Genomic DNA, 23,892 nt, shown 5'->3' with positions numbered 1-23,892 from the left:
GTAGAGAGTTAGAAGGCTATCACAATGCGACGAATGAAATATAGTCGTTGTTGGTGAAAGGAGACGAAAGCAAGTGGCAATTTACAAATCAATAAGCACATACATATATGTATATATACATACATTTATTCAGTTATATTGCGTACAAATGTTTTACTTGTTATGTCTGCGACAATATCCATTATTAATTTCGGAAAATCCCTTTTCAAATGGTAAACGTGATAGATCGATTCAAATCATGCTCGATGATGGAACGGAAGTTGAATAGCTGTGTGGGGCCTCGGACCAAATATGAGGAAGGCATTTATGAATGGTCTGATTAGGTAATTAACATGTTTATATTTTTATTTATTTAGTTTTAGTTTATAACTTGTTGCCTTGACGTAAGCGTTTTTTTTTTTTAAATTTTGTATGTTCTCTGTCTATTTTGTTGTCTTTATTGTTGTTGTTATCATTATTATTATTATTATTATTATTATTATTATTATTATTATTATTATTTCCTGCTGATATGTATTAGCTGGGATGACTTTGTGTATATAGGTCACGTAAGTCGCTAGTAGGTTGTGTCCGGTGAGCTGTTGAAGTAAAAAAGTAGGAGTGGGATGTGAGAGAGGAGGGAGGTGTGCGGGATGATTCGCTCCCAGCCGTCTGCTGGGTGTTTAGGTTGGTGTTGCGGTTGTCAGGAATAGGAAGATAGGTGGGACGGGGCCCACTGGGATTACATTCCTTGGGAGTTGTTAATTTATTTACTTTCATAAAACTATAAGTGATAATAGATGGGACATTTTTTTATACAAAATAAAAGAAAAAAAAAGAAATTTAATAAATAAGTAAAAACAGCAATACATATAAAAACAAAAAATAGTTTAAAAAATAGTTAACTGAAGTAACATAAACCATTTAAAAACACCTTTGATTTAAGCTACCCCACCCATTCAAACCATAATAACACTAACCACAAACAAAAATAAATTAATAAACAATAACAATAAAGAATTAAATGGAATGTAAGGGGAAAAATGTCCCATTTATTTCCACTTATATTTTTTTTGAAAATAAATAAATTAACAACAATATAATTGAGACAAATGAAGCATTAAATCTGAGGTTAAATGCTACTCAAAATTCTGATTACTTATATTCAGTTTTCGAAAAAATATCTCAAGCAATGATTGATACTCCTTATGTAGGGGCATATAAAACATGAGAACTGTCGAACTTGAAGAGCAACAGAAAGCTACATTACCAAATGTTCCCCCAGAAAAATAACGATGCAGTTTATTGCCGGCCCTGATGTGAGGAGATATAATAATCCAACAATTGATGAAGTTGCAGTAATATTTGTCGGTGATAATGGAGCAGCACCTGTCCATCGTGACCTTATAGTGTACCCAGAAGGACAACATTGGGAAAGGATATCTTACCTCTCTTGCCATCTTGACACAATGATTTTCCCTCATATCTTTCCTCATGGTGAATTCGGATGACATATAAACATTCATCATGTAGAAAATAGGCAAACTAGAGCTCGTAACAATGTTTCCATGCAGGAATCTTATGCATATCGTCTATTGATACGAGGTGGCTTCAGTCCAATACACAGTTGTGGAAAAACTAGTTCAGCAATATATAGTTGATGCTTATGTTAAAGTAGAAGGTTGTCGTTTGAAATTCATTGCAGTAAATCAAGCACAACTAAGATTGCAGTGTACTATGGTTTGATGGACCACCTTGCAAGACATAATGAAACTGAAGATCCCGGAATACATGTCATTTTACCATCATCTTTGACAGGGAGCCCACGAAATATGCAACACTGCTATCAAGACGCGATGGCAATAGTTTACAAATATGGAATACCTTATTTATTTATAACATATACTTGCACTCCAAAATATCTAGACGTAATCGAAAATTTACATGGTTATCATGCATTATATTGATACCCCTGAAAATTATGTATGCAACAAGCAAAGTAACCCCTGGACCAGAAGGCAACGTAATCGCCAGGTTGTAACAAGAATGTCCTAGAAATGGTGAGAAATTCAATTTAAGGATGTTCTTCTTAATGCACCAGGTGCAACTTCTTTTGATGACTTGAAACCTGTAGGAGTTGAAGAATTGCCGATATTTAAGGATGCCTGTATTCGATTACAACTGCTTGAACGTTACAACGAATGAGTGAGGCAGCTGTATAGCAAATGCCACGGTAGCTTCTTAACATGTTTCCAACGATTTGTTTATTCAATAATGCACAAAATTCTTTACAATTATGGAATGATAACAAACACCATATGATAGAGGACCTTTTTCACCAATATGATAATAATATTGCATAAAATATCGGTCAGCATCACATAAACATGACTTCGAATGAAAACGACATGAATTGCGCGATACATGGTCTGCCAGAACCAATCAATGATTTTCCTGTCATTCAATATGTGGAAGAAATTCAAGAAGTCAATACTGAATCACTAAATATTGAACAAAGAAATGTTTTTGATAGTGTCATTAATGCTGTAAATGCAATAGATAGAGGATTAGAAACTAATCGCCGACTGTTTTATCTAGATGGGCCCGGCGGTTCTGGTAAAACTTTTCTATGTAATATGATTCATGATTACCTGATGGCTCAAAATGTGGTTGTTTATTGAAAAATGGAAAAACAATTCACAGTGATGGGGTTATTCTTTTGGTAAACCTGGACTCTTTTTGTGTCCATATTGATTTGGATTTCTTTAAAAAAAATTGTGATGACCGTTTTGCTACGATTCACTTCGTTTGCGATGGATCTATGGGAGAGTCCACCCCTATTAAGCTCAAAGATCCTTCCTCTCTCAAACTCTGATAATGCTTTCCCTTTTGCCATTTATAATTAAGTAAGATGTTTTTGATGCACTAACAAGTTGCTTTTTGTAACATAGATATCTTTTCGTATTCACTTTTTCAAAACTAGCCGATTTTATTAAAGTGGTCTTATCATTTTGACCAGGTGAAAATGTCTGTTTTTTCAAAAAATAATTATTAGATTAGGGTTAAGGTTTCGAATAATACACATTTCATTTTTACCATCATGTTTTCCCTTTTGGCAATGGTTTCAACCATTTATTGGATTAAAAATTCGATAATATGCCTAAACGCTTACTCTCTTAAGATTTAGACCGTGACTATATATATATATATATATATATATATATATATATATACATATATATATATACATATATATATATAACTACTCCATTTACTCACATAAATTTAATATACGAAAGTATGGATTTATGCGTAAACTTTAAGTATTTACTTCAAAAGTGCTCAATACGTAGGTAGAGCTAGTTAGTAATTTATAAAATATATATGGCGATTAGGCTACACTGAATATTCTGCGTTTCATCCACTATAGGATTCGTCAGGCTTATGCGCATAAGCGTGACGAATCCTATAGTGGATGAAACGCAGAATATTCAGTGTAGCTTAATCGTCATATATATTTTGTAAATTACTATATATATATATATATATATATATATATATATATATAGAGAGAGAGAGAGAGAGAGAGAGATAGAGAGAGAGATAGAGATAAATTCTGGTTTATTGAAGAAACTCAATAATTATATTCACAATTCTTGTGTTATAAATAGTATTTTAGCTTGTAGTTCTCAGTTTCCCCAAGTATATTTTTCTATTTGCCCGTATTTTCACACGACTTATTTAATTATATTTTAATCAGATTCGCGTATAGGTGTATGGCTTTGTAAAAGGAACATTTATTTATCCACAAGAGTAACTGTCTCTCGTAGTGTACGATGTCTAAATAATTCATAATACTGTTAATACTAGGAATAAAAACTTCAACACATACAATAGTAGCACGTAAAACTGTTCTCCACATATATATGCAATATTGAAACACTATCGGGTATGACAGAAAAAATATCGTAGTACTTTGATGCATTCAAAAACTTGTCTGGGTTGTCATAATTTAGATCATTATAATTTTGTAGCATTTACTTTATGTTAAAATTGTATGATTATATTCTGTTAATGTCATTATTATTATTCTTATTGTCTATTTGACTCTCCAAACAAAAAAGAATGAATAATACAGCTGCGATTTCTACTAGTATCTAGTGCTTCTATATTCAACATAGGCTCTATAAGTAACACGTTTTAATTCATATTAAAGTATTAATATATGATTGACGCTCAAACATTTCTATTGATACGTTACGTCTCGAACACTTATATTGGATCGCCTATATATTATACAGAAATGTGTAAGGTAATAGACATGCGTAAATGGAATGATTTCTTACAAGGTAGCTGCAGGACATAAAAATGTATACGGAAATATGTATGTCATAATGTAATGCACATTTAAAAAATAATGTAAAAATGCAAAAAAGGCAAACTATATTCTGTAAATTGCGGTCAGATTATCAACAGTAAGACGTGGTTAGTATTTTTTGGAATTCATTAGAACACCAATAAGTTACAGATGACATAGAACGAAATATTTTCACGGTAAAAAGGCGACTTTATATTTACTTAGTCGAATATCATATATATTTATCGATTAATTCTCAACGGAATAGATTGTTATAAACTTGAATATATAATATGTGAAATTGTCGCAATAGAAAAGACGACATGATTCAATTTCCGTATGATCAAAACCGTTCTTTTTCTGTTGCGGGTAATCTACTAGTTAGCCTAGTGTAGTTATATACAAAGAGCGATAGGAGCTTTCTATCATGTCTGAAAGTGACACAATTTTCACTGATCTAGATCTTATGCTGTGCAACCATCCAATTAAGGACAACAGAACCATTGCAAGCACGCTCAAAATGTAAAAACGGGCGGTTTCACGCTTGAAGACACAGCTAAACAAAATTCCCGGCCAAATTGTGGTTTTTTGGTGTGGTTTCAAGTAAGAGCAATGTCTTCGGAATCGGCTTGGAAGCCAACAGGAGAGTGTAACTGGATGTGCTGATGAATAATGACTATACCCTGGTGCATTAAGTAAAAATAGATCAATATTTTCCTTTAGAAGGAGTTTACGACTTTACACCCTTCTTTCCATTGCTTCCCCTCCTCCTCGAGCCTGAACCCACGGGACTATTTCGTTATGCCACACGTCAGTTACATCACCAACATCATGTAGTTAAATTCTGTTTTAAAATTGAAATCTTTTGCGAAATCGGCTTATGCAAATGCTAAGTCTATTTCTATTTAATAGTTTTAGTAAAGGTTTTGTTTCTTCTTTTTTTCTTTTTTTTCTTTCTTTCTTTCTTCATCATTATATAAATGAATTCTTTTCTTGTCACTATAAACTGTTAAGTCGGAGTATGTAGATGCTGAGTCTGCGATAGGTTAAAGTTAAAATATGTTTTTCCTTCCGTGAATTTAAACTGCATTCTTTATTTCTATATTTTCATTTTTTATTCAATACCAAATCCAGCATGATTGCTGTCATATGCCGAATTTTATTCGTGTATTCGCCGGACTCTCGCCGGTTCTTGTAAAAAATACATGCTTCCAGTTTCCGCCACGTGTCGGGATGATGAGCGTAGCTTAAGGCAGCTACAATGAATAGATGGCAGCTCTACTACATAATGCAGTTACCTGAATCGATTTTCTTAATAACAGTTTGAATATAAAGCTGCGGTGCTGTTTACTTTCAGGGGACAAATTTATCGTTTCACTATGTAGCCATTTAAAAAAAAAATGTTGTAACAACGCAATATTACAAAATATACAAAATATTGCATGGTTTTAGATAGTTAATACTTAAAACCCTTTAATTTAATATGACTTATTTCAAGCTATGTTCACACGATTTTTAAAATTTCACTCGAACGTACTGGGATTGTTCACTAGTAGAGCCTGCACTAAAATTGGCCGAACAGTATTGAAAATCGATAATCGAAATAATCAGATTAAAGTATACACTCGATGGAGACGAATACAGCAATCTGTTACCGAATCCATACGTCAATCATAGAGCATTAATAAGAAAGTAAAATCCAGTGAAAACACAGAGCAATAAAACAAATAAGAAACGAATCGATCTTAATCTATAGTTTTTTTCTAAGTAGACACAACAAGCCAAATTTGATTCAAGGATAATGTTAACAAGTCGCGGGTGGCTGAATAAATGTCACCATGCCGACAGGTATTTGTTCAAGTTGGGGAGAATGTAATTATTTATGCGTGCCGCTTAACTATAACCAGATTACGTTAGATTGAATACAAATATATGATCGTTATATTGTAGAGAGTGCTGCGATATGTGTTTCCATATATTTATAGTTCAAGGAAATAACATGTCATTTTCATTTTTATTGTTTGTTACTTAGGGCTCATCAATTATCAAGCCCGAAGGCCACTCAAGGTTAAGGGGGAAATGAATTTGCCGTAGTTTAGTAATGGATAATGATGTAAATTTAGTAGACTTTGACTATTTATAAGGAGTAACAAACAAGAACTTGTTGAGATTTGATCTGAAAGCAACTATGTTGTATTCAATGGGGAAGCAAGGCAGTTTTTAAATACGAGCAGTTCTGGGATGGAAGCTTTGTTGATAGAATCTGCGTTTAGACTAGGCCGATATATAAAGTGGGGAAAATAGTATATAGTGGTGGTGCCCAGTCGAGTATTTTTGTGAAAGTTTGGTAAACGTTGTCCAAGGATTGGCGTTCAGTCGAGCACTTGCATAAAAATAACGACAGAACTGAGACATGTTCCCAACTTCTCTTCCGTGGGGAAAGTACTCACAGGAAAAAAAGGGCCTCCCAATCAAGATTAATACGCTGATTTTCAATTCTATCAGGTCAGGATACGGCACAACAGTACTCTATTTTAGGGCGTACTTGGCTCTATTGCAGAGGGAAGAATTCTGGAACGGCAGTGATTCAACACATTTTTTCCAGCGATCCTGAAAACATATTTCATGTATGTGTTTTATTTCAGATCAGGAGTGAAGGTCAGGTCCAGAAGCTTGTCAAGACATGAAGTTTTCCTAAGACCAAAGTCATTCATTTCGAATAGAGTGTGATAGCGGTCGGATCGATTATGATTAACAGAAGGAGGCTCGGTTTTGATCAATTAAAATTAATCAGTCACATTTTCCCCTATTGCGTTCTTAAGATAAAAAAATACCAAATCAGAAAAATATTTGCCATTGTTAGCCTTCGAATTGATGCCTTAGATCGTGGTGTCGTCTGTATACATGTCTACAAATGATCTCCATTTATGATGATCCGGAAGAATGTTGGGCCTAATATTGAACCTCGAATGACGCCAGCGTGAATAATATGAGTTTCTGATTTCTGCTCAATAACGACTTTCTTATAAGCCTTCAGAAGAAAAAAGTATTAAATAATTTAGAGGACATTTCCATCCATCCCATAGGAAGGAATCTTCTTAAGTAGACCCTTATGCTATATTCTGTGAAAAACCATATATATGTCAAGAGCTATTGCTCTAGAAACGAAACTCTTGTCGCGAGATGTATTAATTTTGTGTGACGTAGCAGTTTGTATATCAGCTATTGATCTCGCAAAACTGAAACCATATCGCACGTAACTGAGCATGATATTTTTATGAAGGTGGCTGACTACTCCTTGTAGTTATCACAGAGTCTAGCAACGTTCTCATGAGGCACAGAAAACTGATTCGTTTGTACTGGGAGGGAGACGACCGATCCGTAGAATATTTTAATACGAGGCTGACTGATGAAGTTTTCAAAAGTGCTGGAAGGATTTCCCTTAAAAGTAATGTTTAAACAGCTTTGTAAGTAGAACAGCTAGTTCCGTTTGAAAGATGTTTCCTACTATTACTGGAATGCCGCCAGGGCCAGTTGCTTTTCTGGATTCCAGGTTTTTGATAAGCTTGCCAACATCATACACATATATTTGTATGTCGTCTAGTGAGTTTTCAGTTAGAGGAGTACTTTCGGGAGATAATCAGCCTCGATCTTAAATGGTAGATTTTTCTGTAACGTTTTTGGCAAGAAGTTTTGCTTTTTCAGATACTGATGAGATTGCCTCAGGTCTATTGATGATTTTAGAGATGGAGAAAAGACTTCTGTTAACGGCCCTGTTTGTCATTGCAAAATATGATAGGAACCCAACCACTGGTCAGCTACCTAAAACTTGATGTACTGTTTCATTCTGTATTATTTTTACAATGCTTTCTGGCAATGCTAAAAGTGACTTTGGTTTTATAACTTTGATAATGTTGAAAGTAATGGAAATATCAATTTCTGTTAGCAATGACAGCTTCACATTCTGTAGTCAACTACGGTTGGCTGTTGAGTATTTGCTAGAATATTATGAAGGATATGAAGCGATCTATACCGACAATTCGCAATTCAATCAGGTCATATACTAGAGAGCATACGTTCCAATAAACATGAAGTACAGAACCTTATCTAATATAGATGCTTGGAGATTATCCTAATCATCTGAGTACTTATTGCATAATGATTTTACTTTAACCGAGACAACTGAATGATGGGAAGGACACAATGGAAACAGATTTGCAAGTAAAATGGCAACGGAACTAACGTAATATATGTTGGAGTCGGGTATACATGTAGGGTCGGGAACAATCTGCGCTAGGTCATAGTCAATCGAGACATAATGACAATACCTCTTCTCATCATGCATTTTGTTTTAGTGGAGTAGCCATTAAAGATTGTGAACAATGAAGCTCCTGCCGACGTGAAAGTTAGCCAGAATGTTGTAAATTTTCCCCGGGATATTCTCAATGATGTTTGTTATAGAGTCGATAGATGGTAAATATGAACGTGTTGTCGTAAGCAAGTACTACTCTTACACACATCTAAGGGATATTAAGACCCTCCATGGAGGTGTCTGTATTCCGTACAAAGTCATCTATAATATAGGTACATATTCATGTGCATGACGGTTTGAGGGGTCAGACTTTGAAGTCAAGTTTGAATATCCTTGAATCGATAACACATCTACGGGAACAGTCGCCATTTCGAACAGTAACAATAGGTCAGGTTTCATCTCTTGTTACTGATTACCAACATCTTGAAAGTTTGAGCACCCCTGATGAAAGTTAAAGAGATCTGGTGTCGAGGGTCTACGTTAGGATTTGGAGTTCTGGGTTTTTTTATTCCTAAAACTGTTCATAGTTAATGATTGAGATGTGTTGAAAAGGTTAGCAAAGTCGTTAAATCAGAGCAGAGAAAAATGAACCACAAATGATTTTTGCAACCATGTAGGGGTGAAGCTGTAACATTACCCACTAATATTGCATCAGGAAGGCCCACTAGAAACTAATGCATGGTCTGGAATTAATTAAACAAATGGCAATACAACAGCATCAATACTTTGAATCTACCGATAGGACATCCTCCTTGTTGATTAATCCAAGATTGTTGTCCGTGATTATTTGGCGGATAACGTCAGAACAAGTATAATGTTTACATCAAGAAGCTTTATAACTTACATGGCAACAATGATAGAAATACGAAGAGAAAATACGGATTCGTAAATCCACTGCTCATGCAAAAAAGATTACAGTGCTCTAAAGTAGTTAGTATATTTTTCCATTTTATGTCATGGGGGAAATTCAATCCACGAAGTTCGTAAAACCTACTAATGTTTCCAAGGGGAAAGGCATTTTTAAATGAGTTCTGAATTAAAGTGGAGCAGTCTGTGATTAATAGACAGAAGTATGCTTGAAAATGTTGATTTTTCATTTTTATATTTAATAATTGTCATATATAAATTGCCAGAATAACAACGAAATTAACCAAAGTCAAGTGACGAAAGATAAGATTAATAAAGTGAATGAAAACTATAATTATAATTGAATAAAAAAAATGGCACGAGAACACGTAACGGATAGACAATGCTACAGACAGAACATGATAATAACATGCAAAATGAATATGCTAATGTGTAGTAAAGTTATACATCGGATTGACACATATATATGACTAGATACAACCAGTGATACGAATAGATACAGCAATATAATGATTAAAATATGGAATTTGTAAAGACGAATCAAAAAGATTAACGGAGAGAAAATAAACGTAAATGGTATTGCAAATATATTATGAAGACAAGCTGATATATATATATATATATATATACATATATATATATATACATATATATATATATATATATATATACGTGGGGGTGTATAGTCTGTTTGTTATACAAACATTGTATAGTATCAGGGTCTGTCTTTGGGCCTTTATTATTCCTAATATTCATAAATGCCCTCCCTGAGATCGATAAATTTTCTGATGACACAACGCTCTGTAACAGGCACGATGGGAAAAGCAATGAACACATATCCAAGGCTATGGCAGAAACACTAGATGAAGACTTTCAATATGTAGTGGAGTGTGGACATGTTAGACGGTCACATTCAATGCTGCCATGACAAAGATGGTTTCCTTCAATAATTACAAGAAACCTTCTCAATCGCCAATAACTGTACTAAAAAATCAATTACATGAAAGTACCTATTTCAAACTTCCCGGCTTAAGGTTCTTAGGGAATATGAGTTGAAACAGCTAGATTAAGACCATTGCCAGTGCTACTGCGACGAAGGTGGGTTCTCTCTTCCGTGCTAGAAAGTTACTTACGCCACAAAGTATCCCTTACCGCTAATAGGCTACCATTCACCCATGTATGGGCTATTATTATCATATTTGGGCCGGTGCATTTGTTAGCAGTATCTTGCTCCTGGACATAGTTCAAAAGAGAGTCGCTTACTTGATAAGTTCTGAACTATCATTTAAGCTTCAGCCTCTGTACTATCGACGAAGTGTTGCATCCCTCTGCCTGTTCGTTCTATATGTATGTTAATGGCGGATTCTCCGCCATACTACAAGCTCTTCTACTACCCTCGACGTAGATACGGTCGACAAACCCGACAAGCAGCAAAATCCCACACTTCCACTGTATAGACCCCAAGATGTAAGAAGCCCTTAAACTCTCATAGTTGCTTACCCAGAACTGCTAGAATTTGTAACTCACTTCCGGGTATCTGCTTTACCAAGTGTAATGACATGCTAAAGTTCAAGTGTAATGTGAACATACTTCTTGCTGCTCAACCTTCTACATAGTATCCCTCCAACTAATGTCCCACATAGTAGTCCGCAATATCAAAGTGACACGGTTCTTTGTTCCGTGTGAAAATTGAATAATAGAATACCATCCACGTCCTACATTGAGTATTCTTTAATGATTATGCGTGTTATATTGACCTTACATCTAGGAAACCAATGCAAATTTCATTAAAGATAAGCGATATTGCCTGTTTGACTCCTTTGTAATCCACTGTTTTATTCTCTATTTTGGTGATTTGTTCGAGAGTGAACAAAATTGATCATATCGCGAAAATTTTCGACTTCCATAAGTCATCGTCATGCGAATGATTAAGAAATGTAAAAAAAAAAAATGCGTTAGGGAGTTTAATGCAAAAACGATTAAAACCGTTTAAAATACACAAATATTTGAAAGCACTGATTTATTATTGGATCTTTTTTTTACGGATTAGTAAGGCTTGAATAATTGGGAAGCGTAGACTACATTGTGAAATCTCTAAAAATGTGGGGTGCTGGTAAATTGAAATAATCGTGGAAGACATGTGGCATATTAGTCATCCAGATATGCTGGTTCTAGTCATGCGGATGCACGTGTTATTTTTCGAGACACATCCTCCTATAGGGCATTTAAAAACGTACAACGAATTTCAAGTTTGGAGTAAACTGTCGTCGTATGTAGGATCATTATTTATTGATAATTGATTGCTTTTATTTTTTTGTGATAAAAAATGAATCCAATTTTAGAGAGTTTGTATTCATGTATGATATTTCTTATTTTATATTCTATTCTATTATTCGCATGCAAATGGTTAAAATAAATATGTTAAAATTTTTTCGTTATTATTATTATTATTATTTTTATTATTATTACTACTACTACTACTACTAGTAGTAGTATCAGTAGTAGTAGTAGTATAAGTTCTATTAGTATCAGTAGTAGTAGTTTTAGTAGTATCAGCAGTAATAGTAGTAGTAGTAGTATTTTAATGGCTGTTAAAATGTGTTTAATCTCCTGATCAACGTTATAATTTGGGAAGTTGCTATTAATCAGGGTATGTTTTATGTTAGAAAGTGCCTTATAGAGTATTTTATTGTGAGTAGAACTGCGGTTGGCCCGCTAGATAATATTTGGCACTATGCCCATTTTATATCTCTCGGGGAAGTTCACTTTTATAATTGAGGAGAAATAATTATTTAATGGCAGGGTTTTCATGAGTAAGTTATAAATAGGGCTATGACTACAAAATATTATTTTCGTTGTTCAGACTCCCGATGGTATATCCGACACAGTTACTCAACAGAGAACCGCATAACTCTATATAAAAGCATATAAGATATCAAAGGATACCCACAGTCGAAACAATGGAAACAATAAGCTGTTGCCCTAGCCCTAGTGATAAGTCTATCAGTGTCGACTTTATTTTCTATAATTAGGAATGTAATAATGTTATTTATATTTATTTAATGCGTAAAATACGGAATTAATTTTTAGTGCGGTTTCAATTTTTTTTTATTTCATCTAAATGCTTTTTAATAGAAGCATACCATCGACGTACCTAACATAGATTGATGGGTTACGTATGATATCAAATATATTAGTTTCCAGGTTGGTTGTATCAATTGGAAAATAACGAGCATAGCGCCGAGTCCATTGACACTCCGTCGACTTAAATATAGAGGGTGCAATTGAAGCCATAGAAAGGGACCTCAATGGTACAGTGCGTTAATAATTTTCTTAGCGTGTTAGAGTTTAGTTTAAGTGCGGGGAGAGTGGGATTATTATTCATTGTCATCTCTGTAGTTCCATGAACAGACACACTTATAAAGGGACTTTCAATGTCATGTGAAGTTAGAAGATCTTTTTTCGGGTTTTACTGAATGGAGTATGTCTCTTGCAGCTTCCGAATAATTTACACTATAAGTAAGAGGGTAAAGAATAAGTGTATGGAAGTTTTCTTGCGACTTTATGAAAGGGTTGTCTTCCATTCGTATGTATTTCTTAAGACAAGTGGTGTAATTTTTAATAAATGTGAATCGATTGTTCGGTTCACTCTCAAGATACAATGGATACCTTCTGTTAGGGTATCTGCCCAAGTAACTGTCAGGAAGTGCTGCGTAATCACCCAACAGCACTTCACATTGATCGCCATTGTTTTAGCCTAATGGAAAGCTGTTCGTGATAACTGAAAACAATGGCGAGATAAGCGGAGAGCACATGCAGCCACTGGGATTCCAAAATTGTAACCCATTACAGTATTGACCAGGCTCACCGTTGTTTAACTTAGGTGATTGAATGGGAAGAGGTGTATCAACGTGAGAATTCCGTATATGAATATTTTATGGAAAGTAACGATAAACATATTTCCCGCACTTTCTCATAAACATGTACACTGTGCTATCCTTATCGATATAGTAAAATACAATGACGAAGTTGTGGAATGAATAATCATAATACATTAAATATCGGTTTCACAATAGAAAAGATGTCAGTTTTATGCCAGTAGCGCAGTCAGACAATAAACACTGACCATAGTAATCAATTATCGATTGGCTGGGGTAATATTTGGCGTGAGTTAAAAGTGCCAAGATAGATTGCAGTAATAATGAACGAGTTTTGGCGTGTGGCATTGATATTACTGGGATAAGGCGGACAAGATAAAACATAGTCCACGGAGGAAAACATGGGAATATTTCTGTTTCCGGTAAGCATTCTATAACACAATCAGCCACGCATACTAAACAATACACCAACATCAACATGCATTTTTTGTGGAGATCTTCTCTTTGAAAATATATATTTGTGGATCAACGAAAAAATGTTCTATTGCAGAGACGTATCTAGACTCTCTCTGCTCTATCTTTTTTTTTCATGGCGGTTGCTCCTCTGCGCTCCAACACATGCCCTCTTGGCAAACTCTCACAAACACACTCCTCTAAATATAGTAACTAGAAACGCGGATAAATTACTCGTTCCCATACTTATTGCTTAACCACATTCATGTCATGTAATGTGTTTCTTGGCTTTCTTGAATAGAATTAAAAACGCCATACTCAGTCAATTCTTACCTGACTTTGTAAAGAGTAATGTGTGAAAAAAAAACATAAAAAAAATCCACTACTTTGTTTTTAGAATTATTCTCAGTCCTGCTCAACATACTACTACTACTACTACTACTACTACTGCTACTACTACTGCTACAACAAATACTACTTCTAATACCACTGATAATAATGATAATAATAATAATAATAATAATAATAATAATAATAATAAATTATATATATATATATATTTTTCAGTATGTGAGAAACAATATAATGGCAATATTAAATGGTACTAGGTTTTGAACTTCCGGTTCTTTTATATATAGAGAGAGAGAAAGAAAGACAAAGAGAGAGAGAGGGCAAGATGAGAAAATTATATAAAAGATTATAACATATTTGTTTTTAAATATTGGCCATTCGAAGGGAACGCATTTCGTCAGTAAGTCATTTAATTTCATGCAATCGCTTTATCAACTTTCTTTCTCGAATTTATCATAGTTTTAAGTGTTCAAGGATTATTTATTGTATACCATGATATACTGTTCCGGGGATACAAAACAATACTGTATATGAAATCGCCCATGAATTGATGACTCTAAACAAACTCCTGTCATTCATTCGAGATTTCAGGAGAAGGTTGAATCTCTTTATATATACACTTGTGCCCGATATTATTCATACCCCCCCTTGAAAATTGAGTTTATTAGGTGTAACTTTTGTAAGAATTTATTGTTTACGTCCATATTGATACATATTCTTAATAAACCTCTTCTGATCATTTTCGTCATTTTAAAATCTCGGGATACTTGTAATAAAAGAAATATACAGCTATTTATAAAATCTGCAATGTGCAAAAATAATCATACCCCCTTATTTTTTCAGTATTAATCGAGTTTCTGACTGTTTGTTTTCTGTTTGATTCTTATTTTGAATGCTTTTATACAACCTTTGATTAATTTCATTTCGTTTTTTGCATTTTTCAGAAATTAAAATGATATCAACTGAAAACCAATAAAAGAATAAAAATTATTAGAATGAGGAAGAAAAAAGAGCTTAGTAATGATCTTAGGACTAAAATTGTGAATTCACATAAGGATGGTTTAGGTTACAAGTCAATTTCCAAGAAATTTGAGGTCCCTACAGCAACAGTACAGAGCATCATCAAAAAATTCCAGAGCCACCACACAACAAACAACTTGATTGGTAGATGAAGGAAAAGGAAACTGTCTGCTAGAGCCACCAGGAATATTGTAAGAAGTGTTAATGCAAATCCAACCACCACTAATAAGGACATTTTAGAAAATCTGGAGTCTTCTGGCATAAAAATATCAAGGCAAACATTGCAAAGGACTCTGCATGAAAATGGTCTGAAAGGAAGAAGACCAAGAAGGACTCCATTGCACACCGGAAAACACCTTGCAGCACGTCTAAAGTTTGCTAGGACCCATGTGAATTCTCCAGAGTCCGTTTTCTCAAGTATTTTGTGGACTGACGAAACAAAAATTGAATTGTTTGGCCATATGGATGCTTCTTACGTTTGAAGGAAGAAAGGAGAAGCTTACAACCCAAAGAACACCATACCCACGGTGAAACATGGTGGTGGTAGCCTAATGTTTTGGGGCTCCTTTTCGGCTAGTGGTCCAGGTAGTTTGGTCAAGATAGATGGAACCATGAAGAAGGAGCAATATTTGGAGATACTCCAGAAAAACATTAGACATGATGCGGAGAAGCTCCATTTAGGACCAAACTGGGTCCTTCAACAGGATAATGATCCAAAACATACTGCCAAAATAGTCAAGAAATGGTTTGAGGATAATCAAATTAATGTTTTGGAATGTCCTAGCCAGAGTCCCGACCTGAACCCTATCGAAAACCTCTGGCACATATTGAAAACTGAGGTTAAAAAGCGGAAACCTAGAAATTTGAGGGATTTGGAGAACTACTGCATTGAAGAATGGTCAAAAATCAGTGTTGATGCTTGTAAAAACCTTGTTGATAAATATCCCAAACGGTTACAGGCAGTTATTAAGAATAAAGGGCATGCTATTGACTATTAGTAAGAGAGGTATGAATAATTTTGAACTAGTGCCATTATTGTTTTTCTTTGTATAATGTTTCAAACTTGCATAATTTATTTATTTGTTGAGTTTAAATTAAATACTTATGCTTGATTTATTGTTTGAAATCCCTTTAATATTGTCTACCTTCTGGTTTGAGCAATATTCTTATAGAAATCTCAAAGATCCGAGGGGTATGAATAATATCGGGCACAAGTGTACTTCCTTTGTCTTCAGTTGAATTTCGTGGCAAAATATCGTGTACAATTTAAACACACTCAGATACTTGTAGGCTTCTTCATCAGGATCACCTTATATTTCACCCGTTAGAAAAATATGTATTTCATGGCTGCTCTCTTCGTTTGTTTAAGAATAACTACTACACATTTTGAACTTCAAAACGCCATATCTATACATTCACTCCTCTGCTGTACAGTTTAAATAAAAGTCTAACTTTTCTTTTATATTTTACCAAACAACATCAGATTGTCTATAAATAATGTCGCTGATTTCTGGCCCGTTCTACTTCAATTGGTAAGCTACCTTTGTCTTAGCATATGTGTCAATAATGCGGGTGTTTTGACGAAGTGAAGTGCCGAAATGAATACCATTGGATGATACTACGTCTTATACTGATAATAGCTAACTGTTTCTGACGTGGAAAAATATTTTTTTCCCAATTACTTTTACTGGTTTCATTAACGCCATTATCAATCACCTCTATGAATTGCAACCAAAAAATGCGGCACAATGGCATATTTTTTTATAATCCCTCCAAGCAATATATATCTATATATATCTATATATATCTATATCTATATCTATCTATATATATATATATATATATATATATATATATATATATATATATATATTACCTTTCTTTTAATAATATAATGGAATTCTTTCACCTTTTCGTGTAAATTATTCCACGGATTTCTGCCTTTTGGATTACTTTGGATCATCTTCACATTACGCAGGTCCATTGCATTTAACTTGTCCGAATGGAAATTTAACTAACTTTCTTGGAGTCTGCATCTTTGGATTTTACCGTCATTGTAAATTTTACCTTTAGCAGCCTATCCATACACGTGAAATCACTTTTTATTCACCCTATTCCCTCTGCTTAACTTTTTGTTATCAGGCAATATCTATGACTTACGTGTAGTTTCATTTAATACTTTTGCAAGCAAAATCATATTCTCTGATGAGAAGGAAAATATTTCTTCGAAACTTCGCGGATTAAGGGCTATCATTTATTTAGTTTTTCCTTTTTAAAATGAAATATGTTTGTAACTCTTTTTCAAAGTGTTTTAACATGGTTTATTAACTACTTGCTCTAATATATATATATATATATATATAAATATATATATATACATATATATGTATATATATATATATATATATATATATATATATTGTTTCTGTCTTTTTGTACTTCTTTAAAATACATGTAATACTCGAAAGTGAGTATTTTATTAGGAAGAACTTTCCCCCGACCTTTTTCCTCAACTGATAAGGAACTTTTTACTTCAAGATAATCATATACTTTTTTAGTTGAATAGACTTGGCAGTGTCTTTTAAACAAATCCAATTGGTTTGCCCTTTCTTATAGTTTGGTATTTAGCATAGTTTAATACATTTAATGAATAATATTGCCTTGCCACTAGAAACCATTCTGGTTTCTGGCACAATTTAACAAAATCACCCACAGAAACACCCACTTGTATAATCTTTTGAATTATTTCAACGGTTAATTCCATCAAACCCGGGCCATTCCCACTTGGGCATTCTATTTCCATCCTTAAATCATCATCAGAATTGTTGATATACTCTTGTGTATCTCCGTTTAGTCGTTCACTTGACCTAACGCCCGATTCAGCATCGACCGTCTATCTAAGCCATGTACCTGATCAAACAGTGTAGTTTCTTGTGACTTTGGTGCATTTGCTTTAGTTTTACATATTCCCAGATTTTTACCTTAAATTATTTTTTATAAAACTGGCAAATTCTGTTGTAAAGCTTGTTTTTTTTTTAAATCTTGCAAGGCTTTTCCGTACTCTTTGATTTCTCTTTTCCACAGAAGTATTTAACGTCTTTGACTTTCACTTTGTGTCATCTATCAAGTATTTGTTTTTTTGTCTTTGTTTGCATTTTTCTTCGTCATTGGAACAATGCATTAATTCGACATGAATCACACCTTACCCACACCAGGTCAACTCCAGTTCTTTTTTAAATATGGTACTTTTTCTGTTTCATAACTTTTTTACTTTATAGCTCATATCACCTTACCAACCAATATGACGGTTACCTACAAAATATGTCTGACACCTGTTATGCTCCACAGTGAAGCCTTATTCATTTCTATCTTTATTTTACTTGTGGTTTTCTTAACTGTTTTTGCTCAACATTCTTGCAATTAACGTATTTTATTTTCCACATATTCATCATTTGCTATTCTCGCATTGGAAATCCTCTTATTATGAAGTAAGCTATCCTTCTTTTGAACTACATCGTTATCTAACTTTCCCGTAGTGCCAGTTCCATTTATCTTTTTAATAATGTGGTCCGTGCGAAGCACGTGTTGAAGTGTTTGATAGAATCAGACCTGAGCAATATTCTAGCTGAGTCAATCCCATCTATTGGCTGTTTACATTATTCCTCCTTTTCGATTCTTTTTCAACTGGCGTTAGCCATCCTTCCCCAATTATTGTCCTCATCTTATTCATCCGCTTTTTTTTCTTCATTACAAACAAGATTTCGTATATCCAGTACGTTAGTCTAGTATTTCTGTTTCTACTGTGATCATCATCGTCGTTTCTATCGAGACCGTGTAGCGTTTGGGATAGTGTTTTGCGTTGAACATTAAAGCAAACGCAAAGGATTTTCCGCAAAACGTATCGTATTTGTTAGTCCTGTTTATTATTAATTTTAATTATAAATCTCATTGATTGCGAACATCATAATTATCGTCGTGACCAACGAGTAAAACCACCATTAGGAATAAAATGGACAATAGATTGACCACCTTAAATATGGCAGCAGTATTACACGCATGGTTTGATAGTATGTTTATAGAAATAGAGAATGACCGTGGGCGTGAGAAAATATTTAAAGCGATATAAAAACTGATTTTACGAGAATCGGAATAGTAAGGGATTATATATATATATATATATATATATATATATATATATATATATATATATATATATATGGCTACCAAGAAAAACAATTATTAAGGAGAAATACGAGAAGTTTTGTAGTTGATATCCATCAATACTTACTTGCCACTTTCGATCAGAAGTAAGTATACCCATGCCAAGTACTTTAACATCAAATATGAAACAGGGCTACCGCATTCTTTAAATGTAAAGCGCAATAAGCCTTGCTTTATCTGAATTAAAAATTAAGCGAGAGTTAATAAATCATCTATTTAAATGTAAAGCACGAAAGTCATATAGAAAATCATTAGTGAGGCTAAGATATTCCAGAAAATGAACACGCTTTCTCTTAGCCATCCTGCAAAAATATTTGCTAATAGGAGAAAGAACACTTTCAGAACGATATTTCGTTGAATAAAATCGATGACCAGCGTTTTAAATACAGATACATCAGATGATTTGTTTAAACTATAAAGCAAATAGGACGGAGACAAACATATTAAATATTTTTTAGAGGAAATAAAGAATGTAAAGATGCACAACTGCAGGAATAAAATTAGGAAGGGAAGTTTTATTGGTCAAGACTGGGAAGAATTCCAACAACAGACTTCGAAGTGATAATCATAGAATCAATTTTCTGATCAGTATACGAGGGAACATCCCGAGAAACATCCAGAAGAACATCCAGAGAAACATCCAGAGTAACAACGCAAGAATTATTGATATCAGATTTTGAAGAAAAACACTGGCAGAGCGATAAGATTTAGTCTGAATAAATAAATGACGTGGAGGCTAATTAAAAGAGGAGAAATAACAGGTGTGCCCCTATTATAATCACTGTAAAATATTCCTGAAAAATCAGAAAAGTCGACCTTTAGAGATAAAATAGAATTTCGAATATTTTGAGAATCGCTAAAGTTAGCCTCAGTAAGTTCTTTAATGAGGACATTACTAGCCATTCTGTAGGTTTATCTAGATGTAACAGAATTAACTCGATGATTGGAGTAATATTACAATGAGCAATGGAAACGCAGAAACAAATGATAATAAGAGAGAAAAATTGTTTAAACTGACAATGAATAATTGCTATATTGATATCCAGCAGGAAAACAGTTCGTATGATCCTTAGCGGTAGCTTTTGGAAAAAAACAAAATAGGATCTCATGGAATGTAATAAAGAAAGTTGCGAAGTCAATGTCAATCGTCCCCACAGTAGTAAAACGTCTTCCAGTGAAAAAGAGTATACGCTGAAGACTAAACAGAAAATACAATCTCAACACAAGCAAGAGGATTTGTGGAAGACCTCAATAAAGAAGAAGAGGTAATAAATTATGATTCAGGAAAAGAACTGAGAAATAGATCACTTAAAGATTGTTGATGCTGTTCATTATCAGGAAATAAAAAAGGGGTCAAATTGGCACAAGTTATGAGATAGACAAAATTAAAAATACATAAGAAGTAGAGTGCAACAAAGACAACATAAAACAGATCAAAGAAAATCCATGTGATTCAACACTGACAATATATATATATAATGTGCATGTCCTTGCGAAGGAAAATAGAATGACGATGCAAATGCTTAGAGGAGTTAAAACTGACAAGAGCGAAATAGCTCTTTATATGTCGATCATTGCTACCGATCGAATAATATAAATTTGTCTCACAGAAATGTGAATATGTTAGTGATAAAGAAAGAACTGAATACCGGCTAAATTTTACTTGGGACCGCTAATGTTACTATAAGGAATAGTAAGCTGCTTGATGTGTAGGTCTGAAGAAGGCATTATAAAATAACTGAATGAATAAATGAAGATAAACATAGAATCACTTCAAGACTCTCAAATCCTGGCAGAGACATGACTAGCAGTTTCAATTCCCTGAATCATAAAAAATGATAACTAGACAGATAAGTAGTTCCATTAACTACTTATCTTACAACCAGAGAATGAAGGGATAACTAGGCTACGCAAAGAAAGGCCTACCCTTTCAGAAAGTTTGTGGCTAATCAAAAACCAGAATATTTATCGATATACCATCGACCCCCATCAAAAGCATGCCCCACAACAGACAAAATACAAGAATGGCTTTTCGGATAATTCAGTGGCAAAATATATATAATAAGAAATCGAGGTTTATAGAAAATAAAAAAAGTCGATGTCAGGAACGACCAGAAAATATACAATACGAATATAGAGGGTCAAAACAAAAGAAGAGACACTCGACGTCAAGAACACACTGGGAAAATATATCACAGTTAAAAAGGATAAGGGGTAATCCTAATAATAAAAAACAAGGTTGAAGTTATACGAACGCGTTCAGGTAAAAGAATAAACCTTAAAAAAACCTACACGACCGAGTAATGAAGCCGAAATGAGATAAGCAACCTGAAAAATGTCGTACAATGTTTTCAAAGTTTACAAAAACAACACGCCTTTTTTTTGTTAAAGTCGCAAAATAAAAAGAAGTCAAACTTGTACGATTCGGATGGTGAAGCTTAAATAATAGTGACGACTTCGAAAATTCCGCTTATGGTTTAAAAAAATTAGTGGCATCAACATCGCCTTTTTGTTGAAGTAGTAATATTAAGATTTGACAAACACGAGATCAGTAAAACTTTCCCAAGTGTAAGCAAACACATTTTCTCATTTGTGTCATTTAAAAAATGATATGCATTCCAGTAAACGTCATATTAAAGAAAATAAAGCGTATTGTTATAATAACTCCACTCATATGATATGAATCACATAGTTTCCAATCGCTATAAGTTCTGTGTAAACCTAGATGATTTGTATTAATGCACGGAATGCATTCTGTTGATACCACAAGAAAAATATTCAGTGTAGCACTGCGTTCATTGCCGATTTCGAGTTCTGTACTACATCAGTTCAGAGAGCAAGTCGGACGTGATTCTGGGCATGCAAGATCATCTCCTAGAAAAATATTAGTTGACTGTGCAGACATTTCAAAAATTTGTTGACAGTTATGTTTCTTTCTTTAAGCAAACATTAACAATGGCTTTAAGTAACTTAAAAATATGTAGAATGTATTTATTTCTATGTAGCTACAGATTTACGATACCAAAGATAATATTATGATTATAGTCCTGCATAATGTATTTCTTACGTTGCTTCCATCGGGACGATACTAATATGGCAGCTTGCCTAAGAATCTTCTCGCTACTTTCACGGATGGTTGGATAGTATGTATATTGACCCATTGTGTGAATTGACCGCCTATCCAGTTTGGCTATGAATTATCTCAGCTAAATTCATTACTTATTGGTTTGACAGAGCAGGGGTGCTCTTAATCTGACATTGCGGCTTGGCTAATAGTCCCCGTCCTTCAACTTCATTGAACAATTATTTGAGCATGAGAAGAAACCGCAATGAAACATGGACGGAAAATAAAGCCGTATCACGTACTGGTTCAGTATTACCACCGCAGCAGCGAATCAAGCCAAATGCAATCACACACCCGTATCGGCCCATTGGCAAATCCACGGTATTAAGCCCAAACGATTTTGGGCAGACAACCAAATTGGGGTTTAATTGGTTTGGACTTAGGAAATACATTTGTTTAGTCGACCAGCGAAATCTCTGATCATGATCGGTTGATATGGTTAAGAGCTAATTAACGGTAGAGTGTTCAGCGCACGGGAAAATCAAAGTGAATATGAGGTCGCAACTTTGAGATTTTGATTTGGAAGTTTAAATGACATTCGCTTTCATTATACAATACTTCAATCGTTTCGTAGAGAATTAGTCCCTAACATTTATTTTATATTTCATTAGTTGGAGTGATTTACGCCAGGTACTTTTACACATCAAGTAAATATTATATACTAATAATACTACTTATAATAATAATACGAATAAGAAGAAAGAGAAGAGGAAGTGGAGGAGAAGAGAAGAAGGTAGACGCTTAACACTTAATGAGTTCACGTTGTATATGCTACCTCTTACGCATTCTTTAAAAGTAAGCAATGGTATCACTGGTCAATCGTGCTCCTTGCTCAAAAATACTAACATAATAACTTGGTTAAAAAATTTCATCTCTGATTATGAAGATGTATCTTAACAAGATTATGCGATGCTTGTGACATATTTTCATTCTATCGAAATTATATCTTAAGTCCAATCTTTATATATTAAGGTTTATGCTGCATTTTTATTGGAAAAATAGGAAGCATTATAAATGTTTCAGATCGGTATATTTCTAATAACGATTGAATTAATTCTCCAGCAAATTATTAAAAATAAGTATAAATATTTTATGCGATATAAAGTCGAAACGATGTTCTAGACAGTTGTTCATCTACCCCAAAGAATGCTGGACTGTGTTAAAAAAAGTAAGACAAGAACAGGATAGTGAATAGCAAATAGTGTAGAGGTGAATGCAGTATAAGTATACATTTAATGAAAATAATAAACATTGTATTTTTTTTTAATATTTAATTTTAAAGGCGATGCATATTTCTATAAATTTGTTAAAATGTAGTGATATAGATGTA

Source organism: Euprymna scolopes, chromosome 14, assembly GCF_053919585.1.
Source record: "Euprymna scolopes isolate OS-2025 chromosome 14, ASM5391958v1, whole genome shotgun sequence".
Classification (NCBI taxonomy): Eukaryota; Metazoa; Mollusca; class Cephalopoda; order Sepiida; family Sepiolidae; genus Euprymna; species Euprymna scolopes.
The sequence above is the reverse complement of the archived record's forward strand: the minus strand, read 5'-3'. Positions refer to the sequence as shown.